The sequence below is a fragment of the Eubalaena glacialis genome, chromosome 4 (assembly GCF_028564815.1).
Source record: "Eubalaena glacialis isolate mEubGla1 chromosome 4, mEubGla1.1.hap2.+ XY, whole genome shotgun sequence".
Taxonomy (NCBI): Eukaryota; Metazoa; Chordata; class Mammalia; order Artiodactyla; family Balaenidae; genus Eubalaena; species Eubalaena glacialis.
In genome coordinates, this window is record NC_083719.1 from 24,858,174 (window position 1) to 24,877,756 (window position 19,583).

At 32.9% G+C, this 19,583-nt stretch overlaps 1 pseudogene; it reads left to right on the top strand.

Annotated features, from left to right (window-relative positions):
- The first annotated feature begins 218 nt into the window (after nucleotides 1-218).
- LOC133090495 (paraplegin-like) overlaps nucleotides 219-19,583 on the top strand; it is a 51,242-nt pseudogene continuing 31,877 nt past the window's right edge.

Sequence of the window (19,583 nt, forward strand, 5' to 3'; positions counted from 1 at the left end):
TATGAGTGTACACTCTATAAATGGGATGAAAGAGGATGTTACAGTAAGATGTGCAGTGTTTGAATATAGGTACTTTCCTTCTCTATATATGAGGTAAAAAAGAGGATAACCATAGTAGCTACTTCATAAAACTATTGTGATAAATAATGGGATAATACATTTAAATTAATAAGAACAATGCTTAGCATATAGGAGGTCCTAGATCAACGTTATATAACATGATCATCATTCCCACCACCACATCTGTCATCATCATCATCATCATCATCACCACCTTCACCACCAAGTACAACAGGTGATTTCTGTCTCTATATTTGCCTTTGGATACCAAGTGGTTCCACTGGACATATCACAGCCTGATAAGAAAAGAACAAAGGCAAACTTAATAGGCAAATAACCCTTTCCTGTCATGTGGAGGCCAAATGGTATCATGCTCCATTGCACTGATTTCACAGTGATTCAAAGAGAAGACTGTTAGAAGAATGTTGAGTCATCTCTTGGCACATGGTAGTACTGAAGAGTCATTCCCACTCTCCCATTATCGGATTAGAAACAGTAAGAATAGAAATTTATTTCTAGTCTTTGGTCTATGTGTATTTCTATATTATTAACATTAAAACAGTAACATTTAACCCTGAAATCAATGAGAAATGTTTCACTATAAAGGGTGAACTATCTACCACATAAGTATAAGGAATATTTCAACAATAGAAGGAAGATCACTTGTCTGTCTGTCCTCATAACTGACAGCTTGATAAAAGCATTGGATTGTCAATGGACCTTAAATTCTCTAAGCCATAAATTTTTTCTGGCAAAGTGAATGAGTTTATCTTAGAAGTCTCATGAGGCTCTAACAGTTAGTGATTCAATACATTACACAGAAATTATATCATCTTAATGTGAGCCATAAATATACATACTGCTTTTTGATCAATGTGGATATCAACATTGTTTAGTGGAATAAACATCAAAATAAAAATTAGAAAGAACAAAACTGTGCAAGCAGTAAGGGCAATCTCAAAGACATATCTGTCTACAGTTTAAGGAGCTTACTATCATGGACTTAGGTAAATTGTAAGTGTTTTTTTCTAATTCCATAATAATAAAAGATGACACACCTGAGCTACTGTGATTCTGAATCCTATCTATGACCAGAAAAGCTACACATAAGCGTGTGTAATGTATATCCATCTCCCTTAAGAGACTTCAGATACTAGGTTAATTAAAGTAAACATTATTCTATTCTTACTTTATAAATGCTTAATGTACTATTGAATCTTAATAAATATTTAATAATATTAGGAACCAACAGAGTGACAAAGTCATTTTCCCTTTATAGATACAGGGTTTTAACTGAAGTAAAGGAACTTTATCTATAAAGGCCAAATGTTCTATAACTAGGGTATTCAGAACCCATAATCTTTAAGAGACCTCCATAGCGGTATCTATATTAGCATTTAAATGGAGCAATATTTTTTGAAACCAGTACCTCTGTTGAAATAATATGGTAGATTAACACAAAACAATCTGTTGAGCTATGATGTGACATTTTTCAATAAAATACATAAACTGCTTCAAAAAATTGCCCAGAATAGATTTAATCCATTTGTTTTATTTAATTTTAGTTCCAACTAAACTTTCTATTTCTCACTCCAGGAAAATTCCTTCAAAGCTATTCTTGGTTAGAACTAATAAAACTGACACGTATATGTGCTTCTATGTAAGACTGCATATATATGTAGCTATAAAAAAATCTGTGCAGTCTTTAAAGTTTGTATTATGAGGAAGAAGAACTGAAGACAAAATTAGATTTGCTTTTGACAGTGAGTTTCAAGCTTACTATGGAAAAATTAAGTGATTTTTTCTTTGTTTTTGTTTTGTGTTTTTTTTTTTGAACGAACTTTATCCAAAACACCCCCTTCTTGTAAAATCTCTTCCCTAGCTCTTCTAGTTAGCTGGGATTACATAAAGTGAATTTGAGGTATAAGCCATGGTTTGGGTTGCTTTTTGCATACCATGTGTACTGTGAAGTAGAAAAAGTTCCTTCATGGACTGAGCAAGGAAAGGAGAAGGAACATGTGTGTGAAAAAGAAAATGTGTCATCTTCCTTGGTCCCGCACCCTTGTATTTTCCTAATAGACTCTCCTCCTTTTCCCAATGTATGTTTCGATTTCTTGAAACTTAAGGTTTTTGAATGACAAATCTTGTAATACAAAAATTTCTAGAGACTAAATAAATACGTAGGAAAATGGATAAGGCTAATTATTGAATTTATTTCTTTCAACTAAAACTGTAAACTCTCCTAAGTAGAAAGTATATAAATATCTTGAGATCTTTTTTTGAAGTATAGTAATTTCAAGGACATACTATCCAAATGGTGGGTTAAGACAACTGATTTGTCTCATGCTATTACCAGAGTTTATAAATATTTGTTCACAGTGAGATTTATTCAGAATTGGTTGAGGCTGTCGGATGGACATTAGACGAAAAATTTAAGCTATGCTCAGATGGACTGAATATAAATAAAGAAGTAGGTTTAATTTTCAGATTATTTTTGATATCACTTAGCTATCTAAATATCATTTAGAAGTTTTTCTTTTTTTTTAATTCAATGTTTTGGAAAATGCTAAAGTGTTTCCATTCAAAGCACTGTAGAGAATTTTAGCACAGGATTAAGATCTGCTGTGATTCTATGTTCAGAATATCAGAACAAAGCTTAATTTCAACATTGCATTCTCCAAGATATAACCTCCAATTAGGTATAAAAATGACTTCTTGTTGTCACTGCTGTTTTTAAAGCACTTAATCCTGATGCTTACTCCCTACTTCAAAGATTGGACACCTGCTCAATTCAGAAAAGCCTGTGCTAGACAATGCATATGACTGAATGACATCAAGCAATGACCCCTGGTCTGTTGTCTAGGGATAAATTATTGTTGGTTCAGTAGATTACACTCATTCATTTTTACACTTCAACACAGAAGAGCATGTATTTTATAGGGTATCACAGTTACTTAAATGTCTTAGGAAATGTCTCTACACATAACCGTGTGATCAATACGAACAAACTTAAAAATAATGATTTCATCTCTTTTTGTTGTTGTTAATATTGTGCCTATATCTTTGCACATGTTAAAGCAGTTAAACAAGAAGTCATTAGACTGAGGTGGCACTAATGCCTTGGTGGCCTATATAAGCAAATCGAAACCTATGCCAGAGTCAATTCCGTAAATGCATTCATATCTCAGAAAAAAAAAATTTAAGAACCAATAATCACAAACAGCAAACTAGGCTTTCCCAAATAAGGCAATGACTTAAGCTACAGCCAATCAACGTTCTCGCTGTGCTTCCGGGTCTGCCCTGCCCTATGAAAGCATTTCCCCTAACTCCAGTAGGCAGAGCACTGCTAGTCACTTTTGATTTGGTCACTGTTGGATTAAAATCTATCTAATCAAGTAAACTCCTGAAAATTCTAATCTAGCTCAGTTTATCTTTTAACATAAAGAAAGATTATAAGAGAGGAAATGGTTTGTACCAAATTGTAGATACGCTTTTCACAGCCAATGCATTCAACACTGGGTGAAAAACACACAATGTGGAGTAGAAAGAGCATATTTATCTGACCCAAAAGACTAAACTAACATTTTACCAGATATAATTCTAGATAATTTGAACTTTGGCTAATAGCATTCAGGTAAGAAACCTGTCTAACCACTTCTGCTATTTTCTAGATAAGGGCAGATAAATTCCAAATTCTAAAATCCCCTTTGCCACTGTAGTCAGAGAAGATACAGATGATGTTACACAAAAAGCATCCTGTTTTTTTTCTTGTTACTGTCTAAGGCAGGATTAAGAACCTAAGTTTAGATTTAAACCCCAGTTTAGATTCAATCATGAATTTATTACTCCAGCAATAAAGAGTTATATTAAAGATATTACTCTCATTTTGATGAAGAAAGCATAGTAGAGATGGAACAATATGTTGATTTCAGATTAAAAAAAGAGCAGAACTGTAGTCCTGGGTGAAGAAACATAAGTGATTCTGGTGTGGCAGATATAATTTTATTTTCCTCAAACCAATTCATTTTTCCACTCATCACACAAGAAGAATATATTACCAGTTACCTCTTGCTGCTAAGTGTGACTTTGTTCTGGCCACAGGAATATGACATTTTAAGCCTGGTTTTTGAAATGTCCTCTATTCTCTTGCATAATATATTGGCCTCAGTCCTCAGCGGTGAATTCCAAGAATTACGATATGACAAAGCCATACAGTGGAAGAAGTCTGGATACTTGTATCATTATACAGATTCTGTGGATTTCAAGAATCAGATGAGCCGAAACTCTGCATGCCCTTCATTCTTTCCCTTTCCAAGCAGGAGATTTCATTCCAGTTATTTTTTCCCCTGTTACATCCTTGTATATTTAGGGGGTGTGTGTGAATGCACATGCATGCAATAATTTGTCTATAATTATTCATAGGTCGCTTTTCAGGAAAGAACTATCTGGACTTGATGAGAAAAACTGTGGATAAAGTGGAGATTCTGGATTTGATCTATGGAGACTGAATGATGAAATTCTGTGTTGTCACTCTTAGGGCAAAAGTGAGGGCATTCTATGTATAAAAAGAAAGATGAAATGTAACATTTGGAAAAAGGGATGGAGGAGATGCCTCAGAGAGTCACTTGACCTTCATTAAACTATGAAATTAGAAATTGTTTTAAGACACTGAGATTTTGGGTTTTTTTATTAGAGAAATTATGAACTGTCCCTCTTAACACACACAAAAATACTGATGGCAGTATTTTAAAAATGGTGTTTAGAGCAAAATAACCCTTTTGAAAAGTATGACTGAAAAACATATAATTATTGTAAACTTTGAATATTTAGAGACTTAGAATTCTCTGTGCATAGTAATATGGATACTAATTAAAGGGTATGGTCAGCCAAGAACATGATAATGTGGACATGAATAGTGTGAATTAGGCACATGAGGATCACTAATAGAAGAGAAATTCAAAACAAAAGAGAACAGAGTTAGTGCAGGGTTTTAAAATGTCATAGTTAGGAGGAAATTAAAAATTAGTATTTGAACCCCCATAGCCTATCATTTAGATTTTTGTGCATATGGGATTGATTTACTAATAAAATATTCATCTAGGTCCTACCACCATCTTAAATTTGTTTGTCTTAATTTATAGAAAAATTATATCCATTGTATTCCATTGTATGACTCCCATTGATTTCTCCCTTAACATTTTCATCAACCTCCTCATTAAGAAGCATTCTTAATATTATTAATTGTTATTTGGTAGACCACATCTGACATGTGCAGTAGGGATAATATTGCCAAACTGGGCAAACAAGTTGAAAACAACACTGTGCATGGTCTAACCTAAGAAAGATTACTGTTCACTGTGCATCACACTCTGGGAAGTTTAAAGATTATTAAGGGAAATAATATGCCTTTGGTGTAGAATCATTATCATAATTCCATCTGTTATCATTATTTTAAAAAGTGTTATGGGAATAACACTTGATCAGGTACTCCTTAGAATTAAGTATATCCCAGATATAAATCATTTTCTTATAGGTACATTTCTCAATTACCTGCTTTGTATTGTTTCTTTCAGTGAAACACCAAAAATGCCTAAGCAATCTTAAAATGAATAGTTTGTTCCTATATAATATACTCATCAACAGGAAGTAAAATACAGATGCAAATAAAATCTTATACTCCTTCTACTCTTTTTTTCTAGCAGCATCAGTGGTTCTGATAATGATCCACTCTATTTTTCTTCATGATAACAATCTTTGACATTGTCTCATCCACAAACTCACATTATTATCCAGGCTGCATGCTGTAAATATGTTATCAAGCCTTCCTTTGGAGCATCTGGAACACCCTGGTTTTATTGTCTAAGAAAATACACAAAAGCTGAACATACAAAGCTACACACAATATTGCAACTGAGGTCAGTATCACTGGGCTAATATGTCAGTGGAAAGTGGGAAGCTAATTCAGGGTTCTGTTCCTTCCATCTCTATAGACAAGCCATTCCTTAGAGCTGTGAATCTTTGCTTTGTTTCCATATGTTTGTGGTGGGAATAGAGTGGGGGTAGTTCACTGTAATTATCTTTAGAGGACAAGGAAAACAGAAAATTAAGCTAAATATTAAAGTAATTAAGGACAAAATCATTGCTTTCAATTCTGAGATCATTCTTTCTATGTAATTTGAACAGTTTATAGACAAAATTGCCTAACTGAAAATGCAGCTTTGGATATTTTGATTCCTCATTTGATTCACAGTGACCAAATTTTCATTGTTCGGAGCCAGGGAATTTGTGTCCACCACAATTTGTGAGGTGTAAAACTGAGGCATGCTTTTAATTTGCATTCTTATATTTGCTCAAGCAATGCAACATGCTCCAAAGATGTTATTATTCATTCCTTATCATTCTGTCTTTTATGCATGGGAGTCAAATGCTCAATGGAGGAATAACTTCCATGAAGTCAAAGTCTTTACCAATTATTTCGTTATCATATTGGTTTTAATGATGGTTTTACTGGAAGACAATTCTGGACTTCTCAAGAAATAGAAGTTTTTAAAATTTTCAACTTGGAATATAATAGCATAATTTTATTGCAAGATTTGTTTTTTCAACTGGCCTAAGGGTTAGAGGAAAATGGATAAATGAGTTTCTGACTGTTGGTGATTTAATGTACCATCTGTTTGAAGGAAAAATATTCACAGTATTTTAAAGCCTTCTTTGAAAATTCTATTTAATAGCTACTACACAAATATCTGTTGATCTAATTCACATAAAGTAACTTCTATGAGGGCAGGAACAGGGTTTCTGTGGCTCACTGGTAATTTCCAATAAGGAAATTAATGGCACAAAATAGACTCTTGATAAATAAATGCTATTTAAATTTTAACTAGTTGGATGGACAAAATGAAAGAGCAATGGGCTCAGATTTTTATAAATTCAGAACCGTATAATACCTTTCACAAACTTGTCATATAAAACATACCTTCTTCGGCCATCAACTTCCTTACTTATAAATGAGGGATTCTACTGTTCAGTTTCTATGACAGCTTTTGCTCCAAAGAAGTTCGTTCTAGCTTCATCCCAAGATTCCCACTTTCAACAATGTGTGGCTGACAAAGATATGAGTCCGCAGGCCTCATTCACAGCCGCCACCTCCCACATTGTTAGAGATGGTCTTTCTCTCCTTCTCTTGCTCTGATCCGTCAGTGACCTTAGGTGTTTGGTATCAACATAGAGTGTTTAACAGGCTCATTTCTCCGCCACAGAAGCCACAGAGGAAGTTGGACTGATGATTTTCTCTCTCCCTGGATCCTTAAGGGAGTTATTAAAATAGCACTTGTGTTGAAAAGGGAAACTTTTTTTCAAATTAGGCAGACTAAGCAAATAGAACAGAAGTGAAACAGGGTACTTTAGGGATATGAGCCAAAAACTTATATGTAGGCTTCCTGAAGATAAAGTGCATTTTCTGCCTCAAGATAAGAAGCATATTCTTCCAAATAACCTGGAGTTTACTGATCCATAGTTCAGGCCCAGGTTAAATATTTTTTCCATGGAAAGCGTTTACATAAACTACCCTTATAACAACCTAATGTCATGTTCCTTACGCCATTACACTTAAATGAAATATCTAGTTAGTAAGACATAACTCATGCTAAGGTGGTTAATTTTACTACATTGTACATGATGCAAGCACGGAAATTATGCTAAAAAAACAATAATATTTTATTCTCATTTGGTTGATAATTACACATAGGATGATACCCAAAAAAAGTAAGAGTGCACACTCTCTGAAATTAAATTCTTACAATATTTAAACATTTATTTTTTTCTTTATATGCATTACAACAGCTGAGTTCTAAAATCTGACAAATAAAATGAAAATTTACCATGAATGAACCCCTGTCCTAGTCTCCCTTTGCTGATGCTTCTTTAATTTCTTTATGACTTGATATTTTCATCACAAAACATAATAGATTCATTTAGGAAAAACAGAATTACGGGGTCAAGATGATGTGCATTTCATCCAAGTTGAAAACTGAAAAACACATCTTTCTCTAATTCTCACTTGATAATCATTAAACTGATTAAATAAACAACAAGAAAACTTCCTTTTTTAAAACTCTTTATTTTAAAAATTCTAATATTAAATTTAGCTCTTCAAGACCTTTCAAAATTTCTTGGACCCTCCCAAATTTTATTTGGCTTATTAGGGATATTTTGGCTTTATCTCTTTAGACTTTTTTTTCCACTTCCTGTGTGCTTTTTTTTTTTTTAATTTTTATTGGAGTATAGTTGATTTACAATGTTGTGTTAGTTTCAGATGTACAAGCAAAGTGAATAAGTTATACATATACATATATCCACTCTTTTTCAGATTCTTTTCCCATATAGGTCATTACAGAGTATTGAGTAGAGTTCTCTGTGCTATAAAGTAGGTTCTTATTAGTTATCCATTTTATATATAGTAGTGTGTACATGTCAACCCCAATCTCCCAATTTATCCCTCACCCCCATTTTCCCCCTGGTAACCATAAGTTTGTTTTCTACATCTGTGACTCTATTTCTGTTTTGTAAATAAGTTCACTTGTATTCTTTTTTTTTTTTAGATTTCACATATAAGTTGAATGAAATTTGTCTTTCTCTGTCTGACTTACTTCACGCAGTATGACATCTCTAGGTCCATCCATATTGCTGCAAATGGCATTATTTCCCTTTAGACTGTTAATAACAATGTCAGGTAAGGTTGCAGCTCTGCATTAGGAGACTAGAATCATAAGTTATAATCCCAACTCTACCAAATGATATTTGTCTTACTACTTGTTTTCATCTTTTCATTATAAAATTATGGGTTGCAACTACATCTCTAAGGCCTTCTTCGATCTCCAATTAACAAAAAGAAAGCAAATTACATTTTGTGGATTTATTATGCTTCAGATCCTTTGCTAGGACAGGGGAAACCTAGGACAAAGATGAAACAATCTTTTTTTCCCAAATGGCCTTTGGAATCAATTAGGATCAGTTGAGTGTGGAATCAGTTGAGTGTGGACTGAACATGGGAGTAGTCAACCATCTCCAGATAACAATTGATTTCAGAGAGCAACCTTGAAGAAGAGACACACCTCACAGGAGTCTTTTTATACTCTCCTATTCTTCAATTGCTCCTCTTTTTACTGCGATTACTCTTCCTCATCCATTATACTCTAGCAATCTCTTTCCCACCTTCCCCACCACAATTACCTGAACACACTAAGCTTATTCCTGCCTCCAGGCCTTTTTATTTTCTCTTCCTTCTGACTGGCTTGCTCTTCTACTGGCTCCTTTTAAAAGGACGTATTTACTTTTTAATCAAAGTCTTATATATATACATATATACACACACACACACACATACCTAATTTATAACTTGAAATGTATTTAAATGATTATAATAAAGAAAACAAAGACCTGTCTTCAGAGGCAATTCACTTCAACTTTATAAGTTACTTCTGGTTTATATCTATGTGTAACATCAAAGAAATTTGAGTTAAGGAAATACTCCATTTTATGAAAATCAAAAGAGAATGTATGAGAGAAACAGACAGGATCCAGCAAGAGACTTGGCTCTTACAAGTGCCAAGTGTATGTCTAGTTACTCAGAAAAATATGTGGTCACCAATTCCAGATTGAGGACTCTTAGATAAGTAACATGGAGCCTAAGAACCTTTTCACCTGGGTGATTTTAATTAGCAATAAAACCACACAAAGCACCTATTTTTTTACCTAGAAAATTAACTGAATCATTCTTTAAGTAAGTTCTAGTAAATGAAGCTATAATAATTTACCTTTTATGAAAATAGAAAAACAAACTTACAAAGTTAATATCATACCCTAAAACTGACTCAATAATGTACTTCAATGATTGTTTTCTAAACACCAGGAAATAGATTCTCCCAGGGAACTTCAAATTATTAGTCTAATTATAAACTGTATCTACTAAATATAATTTATAGAAAAAAATCACAAAGATCTCTCTCCTTTTCTAAAGCAACAGTACTATGTTTTACATTATTCATTTTCCCATTTTTTGTTTTATTATTTATAGGTATTTCACAAATATATAGTGTATTTTATTAGTCTATCACTTTCCATAATAACAATTTTTGTCTAGCCAAGTAGACTAAATTCTTTGGGATTATGGAAAAGTTCAATTTTCTTTCCCCACAGAGTAACTTGCTTAGATTTTGTAACACAATAGGTGTTTTTATTTATAGAAGAAAAAGAGGTCATAAAGGAAAATACACTTGGTTATTTTGAGTAGTTTACTCAAACCAAGTTTTTCATAATCATTGAAATATATTAAACCGCTAACAATTTGTACCATTAATCGTTCCATTCATAATAACAGTAAAAGCATTCATTTTCCCCTAGAGTAGAACTCTTCCTTCTTCAACAGATGTAAGTGAACATCTAACTGGAACTGTACTTGAAAAAGTCACACCATTCCGCTATCAGCAAATACACAATCTGATTAGTTCTGACACCAACACCTTTCTAGTAATCTAAAACATGACGTCTCATGCAAGTTACTGTTTAACAATCACACAGAAGGATAAGTAGCAAAAAGAAGATTAGTGTTTTTGGATACCAACAGTATATCATCAGCAATATTTCTGACAAATAAAAGTCATTAGTTTGCCAAAAATTTTAATGAAATCATGATTAATAAATGCATCTCAAAGGTCTACATCAAAGTCAAGGCATTTGGGTGATAAATGTAAACATGCAGAATTTGCTTTGCCAAAAGCTGTGTGTTTCACTTACACAGCTCCACTGATTGATATGTCCATTATTCTAATACATAATTTATCACATCAAGGGGGACAATTCATTATGTGCATAGTATAACCAGGGAGTTCTAAACACCAAAACCTTTAGGAGACTTAACAGGTTGCCTAGGTACTCAAATTATTTTTTCATCATAAAGTGGAGACTTGAAAAAAAATTAACAAAAATAGCATTTACCAAAACAAGACAAAATCTCAAATGTTATAGTTTTAATTTACTTGAGAGCATTTGACACATTCTTTCCCCAGGTAACATTTCTATTGCCCTCTCTGTTTTCATTCCTTATGAGATGTCTATCTGTTGTTAAACTTAAATCAATAAGAAATGGGATGGTGTCCCAATCCCTGTCAAATAAAAATTCTGTGGCTGTATTGCTTAAACTAGAAATAGCAGTATGTACCATTCTACTTCAAAGCTCATTGAATTAAATTATAGATTATGGCATTCCTCTCTCTATTTAAAACATGAGACGTGGAATAGTATAGCACGTTGGGTTTCCAATCATTCATTCTTTGATGCAGTCATTTGCAAAACTCAAATCTACTGCCATATTTTGATGTAATCTAGAACTCAAAAAATGATTTTAACAGATCCTATGAATATCTTATTAGGAAAAATACATGCTTTTGTTGAAGATAAAAACTGTGGTGATAGATGGGATATTCCTCTGAGTTTTTGATGTGTACTTGATTTTTAGAAAGCTAAGAATTTGAATATAACCTTCAGATAAACACAGAAGGCAGTATTACAGAAATGCCTTTACATTTTTAGACATAAAGTGAGAACAGATGACTGAGCATACTGATTAGTTGATAGTATCAAATTTTATGCCTCCACAGCTCACAATCACTTAACTGCACTTTCTTCATTCTCATCAGCAGAATCATAAAAAAAAGCCAACATTTAAAACTGTGTTTTTTTTTTAATTAGTGGAAATGCACTTAAGGATATCCAGGTCTGAATTACAACTTTAAAACTATATTTTAAAATTAAATTAATCTATTTCAACTTGATCTACAGAAATGATGTACTCATTTAAAGGATCAAATGTTTCACATTGTTTTCTTAAGGATATTATAAAAATTAAGTAATTGAAACGGAATATATTTATTTGATAACAGTGTCTATTTTAAGTAAGGAAAGCTGTCAGAAATTACACCAGGAGACATAACTTTGCAGGTTTATATCCACAAGATTATGTTTTTGATCTTTTGAGTGTCACTGTAATCAAAACACCATAATCAACAAACAGTCACAACATTAAAGACATTCTTTTTCTACTCCTAAAATAGTTTTATTGATATATCCTGCTCCCCAAACTTTTTAATCAACTTTTATTCTGTCTTCAGTAAATTTAGTGGCTATTTTGGCATAGAAAGATATAGAATCAAAGCATTTTGGAGGCTTCTAAAACTGATTTACAAATCCTATCTGCAGTCCCCAATTTTGAATTTTAGTTTGGTAAAGTGATTGCCATTATAACTGCATTACTTTACACTCCAAATAGATCATTTAACTCACTATTTGGATAGGGATTATCAATGGGGTGAAAGAAAAGTCTAAATATTTCAAATATTTTAGTTTAGTATATTTTATTTGCATCTATAAATATTTATTTAGCGTTTCAGTTCATAGAATTAGTATCTCTCCTGCTCTTTTGGCTCAACCACCTATGCCTTCTTTCACGCCTGTAGCACCAGAGCACCTGCTTCTGAGAGGAGCTATTTGATCCCTCACACAGTTATCTGTTGGCTGTGTCTCTAAATGATTATGTAAACCATTTCAAGGTGTGAGAGAAAAGGACTTGTCTCACCTACAGCTTTGTCCATAATGTTATGAACTGAAGTTTGTCTCGCCCCCAAAATTCATATGTTGAAAATCGAATCCCAATGTGATGGTATTTGGAGGTGGGGCCTTTAGAAGATAATTAGATCATGAGGGTGGAACCCTCATGAATGGGATTAGTGTCCTTATAAGAAGAGGCCAGAGAGCTAGCTTGCTTTCTGCCATGTGAAGACACAGCAATAAGATGGTTGTCGGCAACCAGGAAGAGTTCTCACCAGACACTGAATCAGCCTGTACATTGATCTTGGAATTCCCAGCTCGCAGTACTGTGAAAAATAAATTTCTGTTGTTGATAAGCCACCCACTTTATGGTATCTTATTATAGCAGCACAAGCTAAGTCAATAATATCTGATGAATTTTAAACAAGATACAATTTGCTATCATTAAAATTTGTCTTTAAAAGTGTTCTATTCATTTATATTTATTAATATTTATTTTAATTTTTAAAAATACATTTGCCTTTTTAATCAACAGATGCTTTCAATTTGAATCAATCACACTATTTAAGTGATCAAATATTTCTGAATGGATCAAAGACGTGTATGTCATCGAAGACGGTGAAGTAGAGTGGGAAAGTGCACGGAGGCATCAGATCCCTAAGTTAAAATTTCGTCTTGCTCTCCACTGAGCAGCCTTGAGTAATGACCTACTCTCTCTAAACTCCAGTGTCCCACAAAATCAGAGGTTACTTTTACAATCTCATCTCTAAGATAACTTACGAAATGGCTGATGATCTGTAATGGATCTGTATCTAAAATTCATAGGATATTTGTCTTTACTTTCTAAAAGAACTATAATACAATTTTGAAAATAAATAGAACAGATTAAAGACTAGAAATAGTTCCTTCTCTATACTTACTGTGCTAACAATAACCAGAAAGCAAAGAGGACACTTGATAAGAGAATCTTATTGATTTTTTTCCCCCAATTATGCTAGGCAGATTCTGTTTATCCACTCTCTTAAACGGATATGAATATGAATTCCCAGAGGTATTTTTAACAAGATTTCAGGGAAAGGTTTCCATCTCACTGCACTAACAGGATTTGCATGTAGTTGACAGCTGCAGCACATAAATTAAATAAAATTTTATTGATGTGCTAAAAACATGCCATTTACACAAAATATAGCAACGCCAACATTTATTTTAGATGAAACAGAAAACAAGAAACATTTGCCCTGAACCAAATGTTAGTATTTGCTAGCAAAATACTCATTTGTTTATTTGATTTTGTTTTATTTTTGTATGTGCGCTTTGCAAAAGCAACAAGCAAATGAATTAAATGTGAAATTTTAGTCATTATGAAATAGTTGCTCCTATATGTCTCTAAAATAGATTACTTGGATAAACAGTTTAAAAGTTAAAGCAGGAAACTAAACAGAAAATGACAAGACCTGAGTACTAGTTCTCAGTCTGTTATTAATTAACTGTATTTCTTATGTGAATTGAATGCTTTCTTTCTTCACTGTTGGGTTCCGTATTGTTAAAAATAAGGTTTTCAAAGTCCTCTGCTAACTATAAAATTCTATAGTACCATCATAATTTAAAACTGAACAGAATCATACTGCCAAGGAAGAATAATTTACATCGGAAATAGCTTAACACAGGGAGCATCTTGTTCACAAAATGTTCATGTATTTGTTGCCATCTCCCATTTGCTTTTCAGCAATTTAGTCAAACATGATTCATGCACTTATCTAAAATGTTATGATCAGCACACTTTATAAAGCAAAACAAAACAACAGCAACACCCAGAAACATTCTTCGATGAACTGCTCTTGAAAGCAAATCAGAAGTCCACATTTCAAATCCAGAAGACCCACGGTATCATGTACTTCACACAGTGAATGAAGCACTTTCATAAAATCAGCTCAATAAGCTTTCAAATTGCTAAGGAAATTTCTTCAGTTAATCCAGGAAGAGCATATGGCTACAGGCCAACAGAAAATGCATTTCCAAAAAATAGGGGAAAAGAAGTCCTGATATTGGCCACTGTTATGCAATAAAACCAAAGGCCAGCTTTCAACACATCAAGAACTGAGGATGAGATGGTAAAAGTGGTAAGCTTTGCCATGAAGTAGCACACTTATGAATCAGTGATAGAAGCAGAGGCTATGTTGTTGATGGCTCTTATGCTCTTAGGCTGCTTTGCAAAATACTACAGCTAATGGGGTTGGGAGAGAATGATACAGAGAGAGTCAACTGTTTTACCCAGAATGCCAAGGGCCAGATATAGGTAAAGATAGTTGGAAAGAAATGTGGCTCATGTGAATTCTCAATTACACATGACACATATCTTTCCTGTTAAAGCAATGACATGGACAATTGTATATCTGCATATTTTACATTCAAATAAAGCCAGTTCTGTCATCTGCAATGGTGGTTTTCTAAACACAAGTGTACATCTTCTAACTTGAAGTTTAGAAAGATGATAAAATGACCACTATACTTACTTGAACATAGATCAGAAGGCATTTATAATATTTACTTGTAAATCATATATAATAAAGTAGATATATTATTGAAATTTTTGCATTATCTCATGAGTGGAAAGTCTTTGATTTTTGCTCAAAAATTAAGGACGGTTTGTTCAATGAACCAAGGAACAGAAAAGATTACAGTGTTGATTTCATCTGTATTGAAAGATTGTTTACCAGTTATCTTAAGGCTAAACTAGGGAAGGAAATGGAAATGCTAAAAAGTAAAACAATGGATTAGTTATAATGTAAAAGAATATACCCACTCTTCAAGAGTGACACCACCAAAAAGTTCATTAAAAAGATAAATATTCCTTTACAGTTTTCTACAAGGTGCCCTACTTGTCAGTCATTGACAAAAAACGAATGTAAATATGTGATAATCGCTACCACACTGACATTGAGTCACATTAGAATTGGCACATAATCACAGCAAGTAAGTTTAAGAATAACTACCGAGTTTACCTATATGATTATCTGCCCATTACTTCCATATACTATATTTCATATACGGAAGCTTCACACTTGCAAGATGAATCTTGTCTGGTGTAAAAAGCACAAGGAAAAGGTTTCAAAAGTGTAGCCACAACAGGGGCTATTGCAATATTTATGTTGAAGATGTAGGGAGGAATGCCTAACAGAGCTGAAATTCACCTTCAGTACGGTATTGATCTTCTTTGAGTATTATATCTTGTTGCTTTAGAATTACATAATTGGGAGCAACACTGATATTTTATGATAAAGGGATCTAGAAGCTATGTAAGAACAGTAACTTATTTGCAAGTATGTACTAATTGGTAAAATGTGTCGTAAATACATTATTTCATTTATTTATTACCACAATCATGCAAGGTAATAAGATAGGTTTTGGTCATTTCCATTTCACAGATTAGGAACCTCATGCTTTGTAGGATTATAATCCTCAAATCTAAAACCTGTTAACTAGTACAGACAAGCATTTATACCTGTGGTTCTCTCCATTCCTCCACCAGTCCCCACACCCATTAGCACATAAAAATTATCAACAATGCTCTGCATATATAAAATGCCATCAGAATCTCTGGAGGCAAGACCTAGGGACTACAGTTTACTTAAAGCTATAGAGGTGATTCTTACATTAATAACATGGTCAAGAACAACTGCTTTATATCAAGTATTCTGACTCAATTTGTTTTTTTTTCTAGTCTCCCACAATGGCTTTGATTAAACAACACCTGAATATAAAATGAGCCTAACTAGAACAAATAACCAACCTTTGACATAGGATAACATAATGGTTAACACCACAGATTTTAGAGTCAGGAAGTCTGGATATGAACTACAGAATGGGAGAAAATATTTGCAAACCATATACTAGGTAAGGGGTTAATATCCAAAATATATAAAGAACTCGTACAATTCTGTAACAAGAAAACAAACAATCCATTTTAAAAATGGGCTGAGGAACTAAACAGATATTTTTCCAAGAATACATCCAAATGGCCAAGAGGTACATGAAAAGATGCCCAACATCACTAATCATAAGGGCACTGCAAATCAAAACCACAATGAGATATCACTTCACACTTGTCAGAATGGCTATCATGAAGAAGACAAGAGATAACAAGTGTTGACAAGGAATTAGATAAAAGAGAACCCTCCTACACTGTTGGTGAGAATGTAAATTGGTTCAGCCACTATGGAAAACAATATGGAGGTTCCTCAAAAAATTAAAAAGGGAACTACCATATGACCCAGCAACCCCACTTTAGGTACATACCTCAAAGAAAAGAAATTAAGATATTGAAGAGATACATGTACTCCCATTTTTATTGTAGCATTATTCACAGCAGCCAAGATATGGAAACAATCTGTGTCCATCAGTGGGTGAATGGATAAAGATGATGTACTTTATATGTACATCAGAATATTATTGAGTTATGAGAAGGAAGGAAATACTGCCATTTGGGACAACATGGATGGATCTTATGGGCATTATGCTAAATGAATAAGCCAAACAGAGAAAGATAAATACTGAATGGTATGACTTACATATGGAAACTAAAAAAAAAAAATTCAAACAGAAAAAGAGATTAGAAAAGTGGTTGTCAGGGACTGGGGGGTATAGGAAATAGGGAGAGGTTGGTTAAAAAGGTACAAACTTTTAACTATAAGATAAATAAGTTCTGAAGATCTAATGCATAACATGCATTAGATGACTATAGTTGTTAACACTCTATTGTGTAATGGAAAATTGCTGAAAGTAGAACTTAAATATTCTCACTGAATGTGTGTATATGTGTGAGGTTATGGATGTGTTAATAAACTAAATGGGAGGAATCCTTTCACAATGTGTATGTATATCAAATCATCATCATGTATACTTTAAAAACCTTACAACCCTACTTTTTCAGTTATACCTCAATAACACTGAAAAATTAATATTTATAAAACAAACAAATAAACAAAACACAAAACAAAAGATGAGGTTAATATTTTCAGGGCTCCTTATAAAACACTCAGGTTCTGATTTTTCTTCACACTTTATAATTCCATTAACCAGCAAGATTGCAACTCCTCATTATTACATACTAGACTTCTAAAAAATTGTCCAGATATTTTAAGTAGTCACCATTTATGATAAAATTAGTTTTAGAACCAAAGCAAAATTAGCCATGTTCAACCACAGAAACATTCTAAGGCTCCTTCAAAAGACTGCAATAAAATTCCCTGAATTTAAAAATATATACAATTTAAATTAAAAATTAAGAAATGGGCTCATCTATCTATTAGATATAGTCAATGGGAGGATAAATGAATTAATAGATAATATTGAGCAACTCCAACAGGACTCTATACCACATTCAATTATGGATGTGTATGCATGTGCATGTTTGAAAGAATAACAGGAAAATAAGAGCACAGATGATAGGATTTAGTAGTCATCTAACAGGACTTCTAGAAACAAGATAATGAGGATATACAGCAGCAATATTTGAAAAGAATATTGCTTAGAAATTTCCAGAATTAAAGAAAAGCACAAGTTTTCACATTTGAAAGAAACTCTAATTAGTGAGCAGAATAAATAAAAAGCAATTCTTGCCTACAGAAATCCTAATGAAACTTCATAATACTAAGAATGAAGAACACAATGTCTACCAATGAATAATTTTACTTACTAACTTTTTCAAAAAAACAAGACCAGAAGATCATTAAGTGATAATTTCAAAGTATATAGCCACGCAGCCAAAAAACAAACAAAAAACAGCAAAGCATAAAGTACAGAAGAAAAATGATAGTTAGTCCAGTATTTTATACCCAGAAGTCTACCTTTCATGAATAGAGGCAAAATGACACTTGAAGATATATAAAAACTGAAACCTTAGAATACATGATCTCTCATTTAAAGAACTAGAAACAAATGTACTTCAGCTAGAAGAAAAGTAAATCCAGAGGAAAAGCACATGAAACAATTTTAAAAATAACAAATATGAAGGAACATTAAATGAACCATTTCTAAGAAACAGAAAAACTTAACAAAAAATATACTTCCAATTATGGTTTTCTTCTTTAGCTACATACAGAAGATGATAATGTTAACAGTGTATGCAGTAGCAAGTATAGGCTTTGGTGAGAAAGAAAAAGGTGTGCAGATGATTAAGAAATTTACAAAGTTAGAGATGCCAAGGTACAGATGTAGCATGTGGTTCAGTAATGGCAATAAGAATAGTAAAGAGACAATGCATTTGGTGACTATTATAGTTAAATCTACAATGTGTAACAACAAAAAGACATACTAATAATAATACTAGTATTTATATAAGCTCTACTTAATTTTCTAAATAAACTATTACATTAAAACACCATTATTTTTCAATCCTTTTTCCCCCTTTATTTTCAATAGATTTTAGTGTCAGTATATTTCTGTGTCCTGTATTTCTAATCCAATACACCTTGCAGTGACAAAATATAATTTTTGTCAAAAGAAGCTTTTTATTGAAATGTGATGAGGAAATATGACTCTGCTATATGTCAAGGAAATATGATGATAAAACAAACACAATTTGTTATTTTAAGCATTTCTTTCCAAATGGAAGACTTTCAGCTCTAGAAAGTATTTGTTTTACTCTTAGGGGGTTGTGCACCCTATGGAGAATAAAGGCATAGCTAATGTAATCTTTTTTGGGCCTCCATTTTAATCACACACTTGCCTAATCTTCATTTTATTCCTTGGGGGCACTAGTCATCCTTCAAGAATGGCTCATTGTAATTAAAAAAATACACTGGGTTTGATACGTTGACTTTGCAGATATTTTTGTTGGGAGTGTTGTACTCAAGCATAATATAAGTGGAGTACATTATAATTATATTTATATTATGAACACTGCAAATGAACAGAGGTCA